Source organism: Dendrobates tinctorius, unplaced genomic scaffold (genome assembly GCF_039654945.1).
Source record: "Dendrobates tinctorius isolate UK_male_01 unplaced genomic scaffold, ASM3965494v1 ptg000048l, whole genome shotgun sequence".
Classification (NCBI taxonomy): domain Eukaryota; kingdom Metazoa; phylum Chordata; class Amphibia; order Anura; family Dendrobatidae; genus Dendrobates; species Dendrobates tinctorius.
The window spans coordinates 8,032,630-8,049,649 of record NW_027361716.1 but is presented as its reverse complement, the minus strand read 5'-3'; positions in this window follow the sequence as shown (position 1 = coordinate 8,049,649).

Sequence of the window (17,020 nt, the reverse complement as noted above, 5' to 3'; positions counted from 1 at the left end):
TGTGAAAATGCAAAAAAACGCTATGTGTGAACACAGCCTTAACGTTAATAACTTCTGTGAAGCACATGTGGGTTTAAGGTGCTCAATACACATCTAAATAAGTTCCCTAAGGGGTATAGTTTCAAAAATGGTGTCACTTATATTTATTATCCATTTTGTGCGATATGACTCTCTGATTTAAGGGCATAATTAATAATAATTTTCAAAATTTTCGCCAAATTTCAGTTGAAGTGTACCTACGATAAAAATTAGACCACTCCGTTCTTTTCCTAAGTAGGAAAACTTGCAAACTCGGCAGTGTATCAAATGCTCATTTTCCCCACTGTATGTGAAAAATAAAAAAAAATCTCTCACTTGCTCCCCCTCTGTCCTCTACCCCCTTACACCATCTCTTTTTTTTGTAGGCAATGTTTTTTGTATGGCAAATTTATTTGTTGCAAATACAATTTTTTAAAAAATTTGTCAAAGCCAATGAATTTTACTTTTAATCGATTTCTGTGCATGACTGCTGCAGGCCAAGCACCTATGTCAGTCCAAAACAGCACAATATCAATTAGCCCAGTGATGATGTCAAGTACTATAGTTATGATATCACTGCTGCTGCCAGACATGAAAACAAAGACAGTGAGCAGTAACAGAGAAAATGCGTCTTTTCTTTTTTTTTTTTTTACACACAACATAGTAACATAGTTAGCAAGGCCGAAAAAAGACATTTGTCCATCCAGTTCAGCCTATATTCTATCAGAATAAATCCCCAGATGTACATCCTTCTAAAGAACATAACAATAACTGTAAGATACACTATTGTTACGCTCCAGGAAGACATCCAGGCCTCTCTTGAACCTTTCGACTTAGTTCGCCATCACCACCTCCTCAGGCAAGGAATTCCAGATTCTCACTGCCCTAACAGTAAAGAATCCTCTTCTATGTTGGTGGAAGATGTCTAGGCAATAAGAATATAAGCTTTGAAATTCCTTTATCTCTATTTCTTCTAATGTTCAGATCTAACATGTCTATAACCCACGTACATTAAAGAATTTCTATTTGACATGAGCTAAGTCTACAGTTTAAAAAAAACACAAAATAATCACTGTAAAGAAGTGGAGATCTCTTCAGATGCTTTTAAGCCCCCGTTACACATAGCAATATCGCTAGCAATATCGCTGTAAAGTCACCGATTTTGTGACGCAGCAGCGATACTGCTAGCGATATCGCTATGTCTGATACTTACCTCCGACCGGCTCCTCCGCTGCTCATCGCTGGTCGCGCCAGAAGGTCCTGGATCATTTCTCGTCGGGGGCTTCCTGCTGTGACGACAAGCGACGCGTGGATGCGGGTGGGAAGACGTCAGGATCGCCCCGTCGGACAGGTAAGTAGCGACCCCCGTCCCCAGCGATGTCGCTGGTGAGATCTGCTTGTGTGGCAGCTCACTAGCGGCCACTTAGCGATGCACCAGCGATCCATACTGTTGTTGGGATCGCTGGTGCATCGCTAAGTGTAACGGTACCCTTAGATATACGCTGTATTCTCTGTCAATGTCAATGATCTTACAACCTCTTTCCATACGACTGTAAAAAATACATCCGTCCATTTTTTTTTTGGAAGCAGGTGCGTCTGGTGGAACAAGTTTGTTTGCGCAATTAATATTCTAAAACACATAATGTAAATAAACACCAAAGGAACAATGGAATTGAGGATTCGTTATTATATTCCGCTGAATGACAAAGGGGAGGCTGAGTAATTGAAGATGCGTTCGGAATAAACGCGGCGCTATGGGAGAATGATTAATAATTGATTGTTCTGTAGAAAGGCTGTGTTCCCGAGACAAAAGGTAAAGGCAATGAAGTCCGTTTGGGTTAAGCTTATGCTTTCATCATTAAATCTATTTTGGCAGTTGCCATGTTCTCATTGCCTTTCACGTTGGGTCTAAGTGACCTTATTTATCTCACATCCATTCGTTTGAATCCAGCTTAGATAGAGGATTGCAATCAAAGAATGGACTTTATCATTTTTTCACAATTAAAAGGATTTCCTATATTTAAAAAACAGTAGAGAAGAGAAAAGTCGGGGTTCGTCCGCGCTAGACCACAAGGAACCAACTGAAGATACAAGCAAACCTTTATTCACACTCAAGCCAACGCGTTTCATGGCCTCCTGGCCACTTCATCAGGGCAGCAGCATTGCGGCTTTTCTCTTCTCTACTGTTTTATCTGCATCCCGGGATCTGCAGCGGCCAAAACTTCCTTAGGTGGTTGTGACCCTTCACAGCCACATCAGGTGAGTGGATTACCTTCGTTAAACACGCTGGTGTCCCTCATTTACCCCCTCTCTTTATCTTTTGCATATTTAAAAAATAACATTTGCATTTTTTTCTGGGAAAAAGCACCTTCGATAGTCTATGGGCCTCAGTTGGAATATCGCATCCTAGTCCCATACAACGGGTGTCAAACACAACCCATGGATAAAGTGGTGGACATTGTTTTTTCCAAATTTTTCAGTTGGGTACTGTATTTATCTTCCTGTTCTAACAGTGAATGGGCAAGACCACAGCGAGGGACCTTACTACAAAATAGCGCGCTCAATACTTATGTTAATAGATTAGATTTAATTGACAGTAATAGTGACGGCCAATTCATAATCTAGGTTTTTAAAAGGTCTGAGATCTTTTTTTCAGGTTGGTCAGGATTTCCAATAGCAGGACTGGCAGATTTCCTTTTCATAGACTTTTCTTCACGCTCAGGGACGTTATTACGAGCGGATGTGTAGTTTTGAGAATCCACTCCACGTATTTTGGCCAGATTTTCTAGCGTTATTTTCGCATACACAGTATTGGAAAGCTGCTCCTTGCGCCATCTTGTGGTAAATAATATGACTGTACTGAAAACTTCACCTTAGATAAAATAATTGCAATGTAATAATATTATTATACACTACTTAATACTACACAGCCAACTCTGGTCCATAACATAATGTCATTTTGATCTGTTATTTTATACCGACGTTCTAAACTCTACTTTGCTTTGCATCTAGTCTTGTTTAAACGAGTTGCACCAAGTGTATATGATAGCATCGTAGATAACGAATTGATCTGGGTTACGAATGCTGGGAACACTACTGATCTAGAGAATGAGACTGAATGAGAATTAATTATTAATGCGATGTATGGAAGTTTGTGAGCAGTCTCACAAAGATTTAGGCTATGTGCCCACGTAGCGTTTTAAAACGCTCACTAAAAACCGGACTCCTTCCCAGAAATTGCGTGGCTTTTTCCGCGCGATTTCACCGCAATTTAACCGCGATTATGATCGCGATTTTGCCGTGATTTTCGCATGCGATATTCAAGCACTTTCCAAGCGATTTGAAGCATCGCTTGGAAAGTGATTGACAGGTTGGTCACACTCGTCAAACATAGTGTTTGACAAGTGTGAGCAGCTTTTTACTATTGAGGCCGCCTATGCAGCATCAATAGTAAAAGATAGAATGTTAAAATGCTAAAAAAAAATAAAAAATCGGGGTATATTTACCTTCCAGCGTCCCGCGCTGCATTCCCAGGCCACAGCGTTCCCAGTAATGTCTTGCGAGACCTGTGATGACGTAGTCTCGCGTTGCTATAGCGATCTTGCAAGACCGCTAGAGTCACACGAGACTATGTCATTACAGGGCCTTGCCGCAAGGCATTACTGGGAACGCTTAGGCCGGGAAGGCAGCGCGGGACGTCGGAAGGTAAATATACCCCGATTTTTTATTTTTTATTCTTTTTTTTACAGGGGTATGGTACCCAGGGCCTGGAGGACAGTCTCCTCTCCTCCACACCGTGGGTACCAACCGCACATGAGATGCTTAACTTTGCGCATGGTGGGCATAGCCACATGCGGGAAGTAAGCGATTCTCATGCATTCCTATGGGTGCGGAATTGCGGCAATTCTTTGCGATTCCGCACAAAAGAATGAGCATGCTGCGATTTTTTTCCGCGATGCGATTCCGATGCGGAAAAAAGCACAGCATTAGCACAGCATGTGCGGAATGCCATAGGAATGCATGGGGGGCGTTCTGTACACGATTTTTAAACGTTTTCGCGCCGAAAATCGCGGCAAAAACGCTTAAAAATCGCTACGTGGGCACACAGCCTAAAGGAAACACATTTTTTTTCACATTTTTTATTATAGAGACCCTTTCTCAGGATCAGTGAGAATCCCAGTTATCATTCCTCATTATCTCTCATTTGGACTATTGCAATATCCTCCTTTGAAACCTCCAGTTTATACTTAAAGGGGTTTGCCACTACTTTACAAGACTCTTTCATGTGAACAAACCACCATAGACTTTTGTAAATACTTTGCTGTCTCAAGTTCTTGTGTAATCCAAGCCGCACTCCTGGTCACATTATCTCGGAGAATCCCCTGACTTCCTGTGATGTCACATAAGATTCACCCTGGTTCTGAAGTCTGTCAAGTGGGCGTGGATTCATTTAACCGAGTGAGTGCACACCGCTCCTGGGCATGCTGCTGTAAACACAGCAGTCCCAGCAGAGATAGTCCTCTCTTACATCTTTATGTATGCGGTACAGGACAATCTCTTTAATCCTGCCACTAACTCTGCCCCCTGTCAATCCCCTCACTGGCTTCCAATTCCCCAAAACATTCAGTTTAAATTACTAAAAATGATTTACAAAATCAGTCTCTTCCATATTACTCCACACTAATCTACCGATTTCTTCCCGTATGTGTTCCATGGTTCACACAAGACCTCCTTCTCTTCTTTTGTTCACATGTTTTTCACCCAATTACCTCCAAGACGTTTCCTGAGCATCCACCATTCCCTGGCATTCAATGCCTCCACACATCCGATTATCTCCCACAATTGAAACCTTCAGATGCAACCTGAAAGCTCATCTTTTCAGGAAAACCTAGAGCTTGTAATAATCCTACTGCCACCTTACTACCATCAAAGCTGCTCCAACCCCTGAACCTACTGCCTCCTTCCCCAATAACTTGAGAACTGTAAGCCTATTTGGGCAGGGTCATCTTGCCCTCTGCACCAGTCTGTCATTGTTAGTTTGTCTGCTGTATATTGATTACTGTGTTGTACATATGTATTATGTGTATATAAACCATCAAACCCACTTGAGAAGGTGCTTTAAGACCAAAAAATAGTAATAATGTTTTAAACAATATCTTTAATCTGTATGATAGTAAATTGTACACAATATTTTTCCAAAAATATGAACTTGCCTACTTTAAAACTTGCAGAACAATAAAAAGAGTCCCACATCTCTCCTAACATAACCTCGACTTATATTTGGGTCACAGTTAAAACTTACCTGGTCCCCATCGTCTCCGCGTTCCCAGGTATGTGTCTGCGGTCCCCTGCAGCCTGTCAGTGTCCCGGCGGTGGCGGGTGATGATAGGGCCGCGGCGGCGGCGTTACAAGTCGCTGCGCGCCTCTCTCTCCCGCCTTCCGTCTTCTGGCAGTGACGTACAGGGGGCGCGATGACGTGGATAGCACGCGCCCTCTGCCTGAGTCAGAGAAGAGCCGGCAATGCTCAGGAGCAGCTGTCAGCAACGGAGGTGAGTACAGTATACAGTGTTTTGTTTTGTTTTAATTCCAGCAGGGGCAGCAGCAACATGATAGGATTACCGGTAATCCGATCACTTGGCCAATAAATTATCATGCATTGGGGCCACTATTACGGTACTCACTGTGCAGCCTTTATGGGGGCATATCTTGTGCAGCATGACGGTACCGGTATTTGGGCCACCATTATTCACTGTGCAGCACTTATGGGGGCATATGTTGTGCAGCATTATGGTATTTGGGCCACCATTATTCACTGTGCAGCATTACTTTTATTCTTATCTATTTTTAGTTTTGAAATTTACCAGTATCTTCGGCAATTCCCACCCTAGGCTTATACTCGAGTCAATAAGTTTTCCCAGGTTTTTTAGGCAAAATTAGGGGGGTCGGCTTATACTCGGATCGACTTATACTCGAGTATATACGGTAATATAATGCTGCATCTTTTCTTAGCACTCTGCAATATGACATTGCTGTGTCATTCCTCCTGGAAAATATATTAGTATCAGCAATCCTTCTATCGATGGGAGTTGACTAGAGATGGGCGAATCCGAACAGTAAAGTTCGGGGTCCGTACCCAACACCTAGTATTCATGCATGGACTCCGAACACGGACTTTTCCAGGAGGTTCATGTTACTGTTCGGGTTTGGCACCCCAAACATTGGGTATTTCCCATGCTGTCATCTACATGACAGCAGAAAAAACACCATTGGTGTAATATTTTTTCCGCCGGACAGAGAGCTGCGGTTCCAACCCTGCCAGATGAGATGACAGCATGAGCCAGCAGCTGTGACCAGCAATAAAAAGTTTATTGCCAGTTACAGATGTCAGGTGATGAGAGAGTACTACTCTCATCAGCCAAGGCCTGCTGTCACTGCTAGCAATGAGAGCAGGTGACGCTGATGGGAGTATACAGTACATCAGCCGGTGTTCGTGCTAGCAATGAATATAAATGTGGGGTCTCTTCTATTTTTGAAAACCAGCGGAGGCAAAACTGACGGCTGTGGGCTGCAACTCTCAGGTGTCTGTTTTGTCATGGCTGGTTATCAAAAAAAGCAGGGTCCCCACGCCATCTTTTAAAATTATTTAAATAAATAATTCAAAAAAACATTGTGGGGTCCCCCTTATTTTTGACAATCTTCCAAGCTAAAGTAGAGAGCTGGCGGCTGGTATTTTAAGGCTGGTAAGGGGGATAGATATTGGCTTTGCCAGCCTAAAAATGGCAGCTTGAAGCCACCCAGAAAATGTACATCTATTTGTTGCACCAATTCTGGCACTTTGCCCTGCTATTCCCAATTGCCCTGGTGTGGTGGCAAGTGGGGTAAAATTTGTAAGGCTGATGTCAGCTTCTTGATGCAGCTGACATCAAACACACAGGTTAGTAATGGACAGGCATCTATAAAATGACAGAGCCAAAATAAAATACTTTTTTGAAAGAAAGACACTGACTCCTTTATTTGAAATAAAAATAAAAAGCACAGTTATACTCACCTTATGTCCATTCCATTGAAGCACTTGTCCCCTATAAAAAAAGGAAATTAATAAACAACCATATCCCTCACCTGTCCAAAGTGAAGATGTCCCACACCGTAATACATGGCGATCTGTGGTTTACAACCTGAATGATGGCATGATGCGACCGTCCAGGCTGAAAATGATGGGAGAACGAAGTACTGGAAGATCAATTTCAGTAACTAGTGGTGATGTCATCGTTTTTTCCGCAGGTCACTGAGGCTGCGTTCCCACTGGCTCTTCACTGTGAGCCAGAACGCTGAACTGCAGTGACCTCTATGGCATCTCACCAGGACCATAAGATTCGTATAAATGATGTAACATATAACACGAAATATGACCTTTGCTGGTTTAAAGCTAAGCACTTCGTAATTGTTGCATCTGCTCTGACCCCTTGCCAGAGTGTAAGCTCTTAGATTCTGGCAAACACTGAAATCACAGCTACACAGTACGACAATGGATACAATTAATTCCTATGGTGCAGCATTGTGACCTGTGACATAAGAGGGTTTCACACATAGCGAGATCGCTAGCAATATCGCTCGAGCGTCACCGATATTGTGACGCAACAGCGATATCGCTAGCGATCTCGCTAAGTGTGAAATGTAGCGGCGACCGGACCCCCCCGCTGGCTATCGCTGATCGAGCTAGAATATGCAGGTCCATTTTTCCATTGTTGGTGTCCCACTGGCCAGCACTCATCGCTGTGTTTGAAGCTTAAAAATGACGAGCGATGTCGTTAGCGATGCAGAGCTCAGCGATACAGGTCTGAATCGGTTACAATTAAGTTGTGTGAAAGATACTCAACGACCAACGAGGTCGTTATGCAGATCGCTGATCTGTCTTGCATCGTTGACGAGACTGGACTGTTTGAAAGCTATCTATCAATCATGTAACGACGCACCAGCTATCTTTGCCAGGTCGGATCGTTATCGTTATCGCTTGTGCGTCTCTATGTGTGAAGGGGCCTATACTTCAACAGTGAGATAGATAGATAGATAATACCAAGGCTGATGTTTAGTAATGAACATAATAAAATGGTACATAAAGAGTTAAATAAAGACACACAAAATCTGCATTCAATATCTGTTTAATTTTAAAAAGGGAAAAAAATGGTGTGGGCTCCCATGCAATTTTCCAGTCCAGAGGGAAAGCCAGCGACCGGGGGCAGATGTTTATAGCCTGGGAAGGGGTTAATACCCATTTATCTTCCAAGGCTATGAATATCAGCCCACAGCTGTCTGTATAGCCTTTACTGGCTATTAAAATAGGGGGACCCCCCAAAAAAATGATATGGGGTCCACCTCTAATTAATAGCCAGAAAGCCTATGCAGACAGATGATATTCATAGCCTAGAAAGGTGCCATGGATATTGGCCCCTCAGCCACAAACACCAGCTTTCAGCCGCCCCAGAAAAGGCGCGTCTTTAAGATGTGCCAATTCCGGCATTTAGCCTCTCTCTTCCAATTGAATACAGAATAAAGTATTTTAATAAACTAAATCACCACACAAATTTTCAATATTTATTATACGCCTAATTCCCTGAAGCCCTCGATCACCTGCAAAAAAATAAAATAATAAACCAACAATATACTCCTTGTTCCGACGTAATCCATTTAATAATAAGCATCCCCTGACGATCTCCCCTAGAGAGCACTCATATCAGCAGATGTGACCGCTCTAAAGGGCTACGATGATACAATGGCTGAAGTTAATACTCCCCTGCAGTGTATCATCAGAGTTCATGCTCTCACTTTACAGCACCACTGCTGTGTGAGAATTTTCTCATGCAGCTGTGCCGCAAGTGACAGGATAAACTAAGGTGACCTCGGCGACGGAGTGATCCACAGCGGGAGCATTATCTCCGGTCACTGTACACTGGAGCCGCTGTAGAGTGGTCACATCTGCTGATGCGACAACTCTACACCAGAGATCGTCGTGGGACAATCGTTACTAAATGGATTGCGTCGGAACAGCGAGTATATTGTTTGTTCATTTCTTTATTTTTTTTGCAGGTGATCGAGGGCATTGAGAATTAGCTGTATATAGTGAGTATGTGCACTGTATGTGTGTATGTGCTTTTTTTTACTATTTAACACATTAGCCGGATAATGGGACTACTAGTGTCACATCATCCGCTAATGCTATCACTGTAGCAGACATAGCCGGATGGGACTTGTAGTCCCATCGGACGATACCTGCCTACACACAGACCCACACACACGCACACACACAGCCCGGCAGACCCCCACAGATACACACACAGGACCCCACACACAGACACGCACACATACTCCACACATACATAGTCTTTAGAGCCTATGAGTCATAGGCTATGACTGATCTATGTAATTGCGCGGTCAGCCAATCATAGTAATGCCACAACCAAGAAAGCTGCAGCATTAATGTTATTGGCTAAACATGCTTGGCAGGAAATCCGAATATTGCGAGGCAAGCAATGAAATACTCGCTATGTTCTGAGTACCGCGAGTACCGCATTACTCGCCAAGTACCGAATACTTGCAAATATACTAGCTCATCCCTAATTTTAACCCCTTTACCCCCAAGGGTGGTTTGAATGTTAATGACTAGGCCAATTTTTACAATGTCTGACCACTGTCCCTTTATGAGGTAATAACTCTGGAACGCTTCCATGGATCCCAGTGATTCTGACATTTTTTTCTTGTAACATATTATACTTCATGATAGTGGTAACTAGTGTTGAGCGATACCACCCGATATTGAAAAATATCAGATCAGATTGGATCGGCCTATATGAAAAAAGTATCAGGTATCGCCGATTCCGATCCCGGAAGTCCCATTCAAGTCAATAGAACAGAAATATCGGAATTAAAAAAGACCCTTTCTTTCCTTGTAGTTTAATTCTACATGAAGAAAAACAACTAAGAATAATGTAGAATGTATTGGGGGAGGTGGAGGAGACATTAAAGGCATAGAGGTTTAGCCCAATCAAATGGAATAGCAGGAATAATTTTTTTTTTTAAAGATGTTCGGAGTTGCAAAGATATTGACTATGTTAACCCTTTGTATATGTTGTTAGATATGTATGTTTCACTACTTCCATGCTCTTCACATTCTTTTTTACTTCAAGGTTAGATTTCAGAAAGGCAGATTTTAAGGGATTCAGAAAGAGAATTGGAGGGATCCAATGGCTGGATATCCTTAAAGACAAAAATGTCCAGGAAGGATGGGAAATCTTGAAAAATGAAATTCTCAAAGCACAGTTGTTAACAATTCCGAAAAGAGGGAAGAATAGGAAGCATTTAAGGAAACCAGGATGGATGAACACAGAACTTAAGCACATGCTAAAAAGGAAGAAAAAAATGTTTATAAAATGGAAAGATGGAGGCATATCTAAAGAAGAATATAATGCTGTCTCCAGAACCTGCAGGGCACAAATCAGATTATCTAAAGCTGAAAATGAATTGAGGCTTGCAAGAGATGTCAAAAGCAATAATAAAGGATTTTGGGGATATGTCAAAAGTAAAAGAAAAGTCAAAGATGCTATAGAATTTTTACAGGATGAAAATGATGAAATGGTAAGACAGGATGTTGAGAAGGCTGAACTTTTAAATTCCTATTTTGCATCTGTTTTCTCTCAGAAAGGAAATGTAACATCAACTGTTGTTCACTGTCCTATTAAGGGAATAGAAGAATCCAGGATATCTATAAACAGAAAGATAGTGAGGAAACACTTAGCTAACCTAAATGAATTCAAGTCTCCAGGTCCAGATGAATTACACCCCCAGAGTACTGAAGGAGATAGCAGAAGAAATTTTTGAACCCCTCTCCATAATCTTTGAAAATTCTTGGAGAACAGGAGAAGTGCCAGAAGACTGGAGAAGAGCAAATGTTGTTCCTATCTTCAAAAAGGGGAAGAAGGTGGACCCAGGCAGCTATAGGCCGGTGAGTCTGACTTCTATACCAGGAAAGATCTTTGAACAAATTATTAAACAACATGTATGTCAATACCTGGATAAGAATGAAGTGATTAAACAGAGTCAGCATGGGTTTGTAACTAATAAGTCATGTCAGACTAATTTAATTTCCTTCTATGACGGTATTACTGATTGGGTGGATCAAGGAAATGCTGTAGATATAGTATATCTTGACTTCAGCAAAGCATTTGACAAAGTATCTCATACAATCCTTATTGAAAAAATGACTAAGTATGGAATGGACAAGGCAACTGTTAGGTGGATTCATAACTGGCTTAGTGATCGGACCCAAAGAGTGGTCGTAAATGGCTGCACATCAAGTTGGAAGAATGTCTCAAGTGGGGTACCACAGGGCTCTGTCCTGGGCCCTGTATTGTTCAACATCTTTATCAACGATTTAGATGAAGGATTTGAGGGTAAACTGATTAAATTTGCTGATGACACAAAGCTAGGAGGGATAGCTAATACTAGAGAAGAGAGAGAGAGGATTCAAAAAGATTTAAATAAACTGGAGAAGTGGGCAGCAACTAACAGAATGTTTTTTAACAGGGAGAAATGCAAAGTACTACATCTGGGCAATAAAAATGAAAAAAGCATATATAGAATGGGAGGAATAGGGCTAAGTGACAGCACATGTGAAAAAGACTTGGGTATACTAATAGATCACAGACTGAATATGAGTCAACAGTGTGATGCAGCAGCAAAAAAGGCAAATGCAATTCTAGGATGTATTAACAGAAGCATACAATCTAGATCACGTGAAGTCATTATTTCCCTCTACTCCTCTTTGGTCAGACCTCATCTGGAATATTGTGTCCAGTTTTGGGCACCACATTTTAAAAAAGACATCAACAAACTGGAGCAAGTTCAGAAAAGAGCGACCAGAATGGTGACCGGTCTGCAAACCCTGTCTTATGAGGAAAGGTTGCAGGATTTGGGAATGTTTAGTTTGCAAAAGAGAAGACTGAGAGGAGACTTAATAGCTGTCTACAAATATCTAAAGGGCTGTCACATTGTAGAAGGATCAACTTTATTCTCATTTGCACAAGGAAAGACTAGAAGCGATGGGATGAAACTGAATGGGAGGAGACACAGATTAGATATTAGAAAAACCTTTTTGACAGTTAGAGTGATCAATGAGTGGAACAGGCTGCCACGAGAAGTGGTGAGTTCTCCTTCAATGGAAGTCTTCAAACAGAGGCTGGACAGACATCTGACTGGGATGATTTAGCGAATCCTGCTTTGAGCAGGGGGTTGGACCAGATGGCCCAGGAGGTCCCTTCCAACTCTACGATTCTATGATTCTATGATACTTCTCCAACACTTTCTCCTTCATCATCCTCAGCAGCAGCATCTTTTTCATCAACTTCTTCTTCACCTTATTCATCTTCTTCACCTTCTTCCTATTATCTTTTTTTTTTACATTCTTCATATTCTTCTTATTCAACTATTATTCTTCTTCATATTCTACTTCTTCATCTTCTTCCTATCCTTCTTCATCATCATATTCTTATTTGTGACAGGCATTCCTGTAGTTGTTATCTATAAAAGTTTGAAGATTACACCTTCCGTTCTGCCTGTCAAAAAAGATTTACAACAGGATTTGTCCGCGCTCAGTTTGGCCTGCAGCAGCTGGCATTTTCCAGGGGCACCACGAGGAGGAACGGACTCACCCCCATACACTGCTTAGGCTGGTTTCACACTTGCTTTTTTTTGCAGCGCGTTTTTCCCGCAAAAAAACGCATTGAAAAAACGCATACAAAAGCATACAACTGCTGCGTTTTTTTCAAGCATTTTTATGAGCATGCATGAAAAAAACGCAGCGTTTTTATGCGTTTGTATGCGTTTTTAGTGCGTTTTTACCGCGTTTGCGTTTTTTCCAAACATTAGTTGGCCCCTCACACTAACCCAAACCATGACTTTACTAACCCTAACCCTGACCCTAACCCTAACCCTAACCATAACCCTGACCCTAACCCTAACCCTAACCCTTACCCTAACCCTAACCCTAACCCTAACCCTAATCCTTAACCAAACCATACTTAACCCTAACCCAAACCCTAAACCCTAACTAACCCTAACCCTGACCCTAAACCTAACCCTAACCCTAACCCTAACCCTATCCCTAACCCTGACCCTAACCCTTAACCAAACCATACTTAACCCTAACCCAAACCCTAAACCCTAACTAACCCTAACCCTGACCATAACCCTGACCCTAACCCTAACCCTGACCCTAACCCTAACCCTGACCCTGACCCTAACCCTTAACCAAACCATACTTAGCCCTAACCCAAACCCTAAACCCTAACTAACCCTAACCCTGACCCTAAACCTAACCCTAACCCTGACCCTGACCCTAACCCTAAACCCCCTTAACTAACCCTAACTCTAACCCAAACCCCTAAATTCCATGGTTAACAAAAAAAAACGCATGTGCAAAAAAACGCATACATAAGCATGCCAATGCGCACATATGCGCACCCATAGACTATAATGGGTGTCTTGCTGTAAAAAAACGCATTGCGCGCGCATGCGTTTTTTGAGGCAAGTCGGACGCACCAAAAAATGCAACAGGATGCATTTTGTGCGCCCGAGCGCATACCGCAAAAAAACGCATGCGCGGAAAAACGCGTACAAACGCATGGGTATGCGCACATAAGCGCATCCCAAGCTAAGTATAGGAAAAAAACGCATGCGCTATTTAGCTCTAAAATACCGCGAAAAAAACGCAAGTGTGAAACCAGCCTAAGTCTTCTTTTGCTTAGAATTTAGATAATATCTTTTGCTGTGATTTTTAGTCTTATGCTTAATGTTCTTCTGCTTTTGGTCCTTCTGCTTTTTGTTCTTCTGCTTCTCTTGTTGTTCTGCATCTTGGTGGTTGTCTTCATGTTCTTTGTCATCTTGGTCATCTTCTTCAGGGTCATCTTTTTGGTCTTCTTCGGTGTGGTCTTCAGGGTCGTCGTCTTCAGGGTTGTCGTCAGGGAGATCCAGAGTGAGAACCAAAAACCATTTCCACCAGCGTGAACTTTGAAAAGTATCAGAAGGTACAAGAAGGCTGAGGAACTGCCAAGAACCAGTGGATGGTACTGGAACCCGGAAGGGCAGCAGAAGGAACAAGAGCCAATGGCACAACCGTGGACCAGCTGACGGTGCTGGAACACGGTTACTAAGCAGGAGGTACCTGTGCTGCAAAGCACTACCATGGACCAGCAGACGTTGCTGGAACTCGGATACCGAGAAGGAGGCACCTAGGCCAAAGGCACTGCCGAGAACCAGCTGACGGTGCTGGAACCCGGATGGGTAGCAGAAGCTACAAGAGTCAATGGAACTATCGAGAACCAGCTGACGGTGCTGGTACCCAGGGTGGCAGCAGAAGGAACAAGAGCCAATGGCACAACCGTGGACCAGCTGACAGTGCTGGAACACGGTTACTAAGCAGGAGGTACCTGTGCTACAAAGCACTACCAAGGACCAGCAGACGTTGATGGAACTCGGATACCGAGAAGGAGGCACCTAGGCCAAAGGCACTGCCAAGAACCAGCTGACGGTGCTGGAACCCGGATGGGTAGCAGAAGCTACCCCTGAAAAACAACGTTGCAAGGCCACGAGCTGGCCACAGCTACCGAAACCCACAGTCCTACAGGGGGTGCTTGTCCTATTGGCACTACAGAGCCAGCCTTTATTACCAGAACCCGCAGCCCACAGAGGAAGCATCTAAACTGCAGGCACCATAGACTCGGCTAACCCGACCGCAACAAGACAGGACTATGTATTGGTGGCAATGTGACGTTCACACTACCTGGAAACAGCAGGCATGCTTGAACCAGGTTGGGCAGGAGGGAGTACCCGTGCCAAAGACACTGCCGAGGACCAGCTGACGGTGCTGGAACCCGGATGGGTAGCAGAAGCTACAAGAGTCAATGGAACTACCGAGAACCAGCTGACGGTGCTGGTACCCAGAGTGGCAGCAGAAGGAACAAGAGCCAATGGCACAACCGTGGACCAGCTGACGGTGCTGGAACACGGTTACTAAGCAGGAGGTACCTGTGCTACAAAGCACTACCAAGGACCAGCAGACTTTGATGGAACTCGGATACCGAGAAGGAGGCACCTAGGCCAAAGGCACTGCCGAGAACCAGCTGACGGTGCTGGAACCCAGATGCGTAGCAGAACCTACCACTGAAAAACAATGTTGCAAGGCCGCGAGCCGGCCGCAGTTACCGAAACCCACAGTCCTACAGGGGGTGCTTGTCCTATTGGCACTACGGAACCAGCCTTTATTACCAGAACCCGCAGCCCACATAGGAAGCACCTAAACTGCAGGCACCATAGACTTGGCTAACCCGACCGCAACACGACAGGACTATGTATTGGTGGCAAAGTGACGTTGACACTACCCGGAAACAGCAGGCGTGCTGGAACCAGGTTGGGCAGGAGGGAGTACCCGTGCCAAAGACACTGCCGAGGACCAGCTGATGGTGCTGGAACCCAGATGGGTAGCAGAAGCTACAAGAGTCAATGGAACTACCGAGAACCAGCTGACGGTGCTGGTACCTAGAGTGGCAGCAGAAGGAACAAGAGCCAATGGCACAACCGTGGACCAGCTGATGGTGCTGGAACACGGTTACTAAGCAGGAGGTACCTGTGCTACAAAGCACTACCAAGGACCAGCAGACATTGATGGAACTCAGATACCGAGAAGGAGGCACCTAGGCCAAAGGCACTGCCGAGGACCAGCTGACGGTGCTGGAACCCAGATGGGAAGCAGAAGTTACCCCTGAAAAACAACATTGCAAGGCCACAAGCCGGCCGCAATTACCGAAACCCACAGTCCTACAGGGGGTGCTTGTCCTATTGGCACTACATACTATGTATTGGTGGCAAAGTGACGTTGACAATCCCCGGAAACAACAGGCATGCTGGAACCAGACTGGGCAGGAGGGAGTACCCGTGCCAAAGACACTTCTGAGCAGCAACTCGCGATGTTGGAGCCCAGGGTCAATCATGCAGCAAGCTGAGGCCTACTTGGAGCGAATAGAAAGTAAGATGTAGTGTGATTTTGGAGGCAGCAGGAGACTTTGTCGTCCACACAGCAGGGGAGCAGCAGGCGTTACTGAACCCCACTAACACTGGAGCATGTGTTTTTTTCTCTGTGCAGACGGCACTTCCGAGCAACAACTGGCTGTGTTGACGCCCAGGATTAATCAAGGAGCAGGCTGAGGCCTACTTGAAGCAAGTTTTATATTGGTTGAACACTACTACTGATTGTAACCGTGCTCCTCTTAGGCCTCTGGCTCCACTGTCTCTAGTATTTCCCCCAGCCTCCAACCCCCCCAGTTGCTGCTCAGAAGTGGCATCTGCACAATCCACACTTGTTCCTGGGTTACAGGGGCTCAGTCACGTCGTTTGATCCCCTGATGTGTGTCCGGCAAGGTCTCCTGCTCTGTCCACATTCCCACTACTACTAATGGGAATGTGGACAGAGCAGGAGACATTGCCGGACACACATCAGGGGATCAACTGACGTGACTGTGCCCCAGTAACACAGGAACAAGTGTGGATTGTGCAGACGTCACTTCAGAGCAGCAACTGGCGAGGTTGGAGGCCAGGGGAAATACTCGAGACAGTGGAGCCAGAGGCCTAAGTGGAGCGCGGTTAAAAATCAGTAGTAGTGTGACTGTGTAGGCAGCAGGAGACTTTGCCATTCACACAGCATGGGAGCAGCTGGCGTTACTGAACCCCACTGACACAGGAGCTAGTGTTTCTCTCTGTGCAGACGGCACTTCCAAGCAACAACTGGCTGTGTTGAAGCACAGGATCAATCATGGAGCAGGCTGAGGCCTACTTGGAGCGAGTAGAAAGTAAGATGTAGTGTGATTTTGGAGGCAGCAGGAGACTTTGTCGTCCACACAGCAGGGGAACAGCTGACGTTACTGAACCCCTCTAACACAGGAGCTAGTGTGTTTTTCTC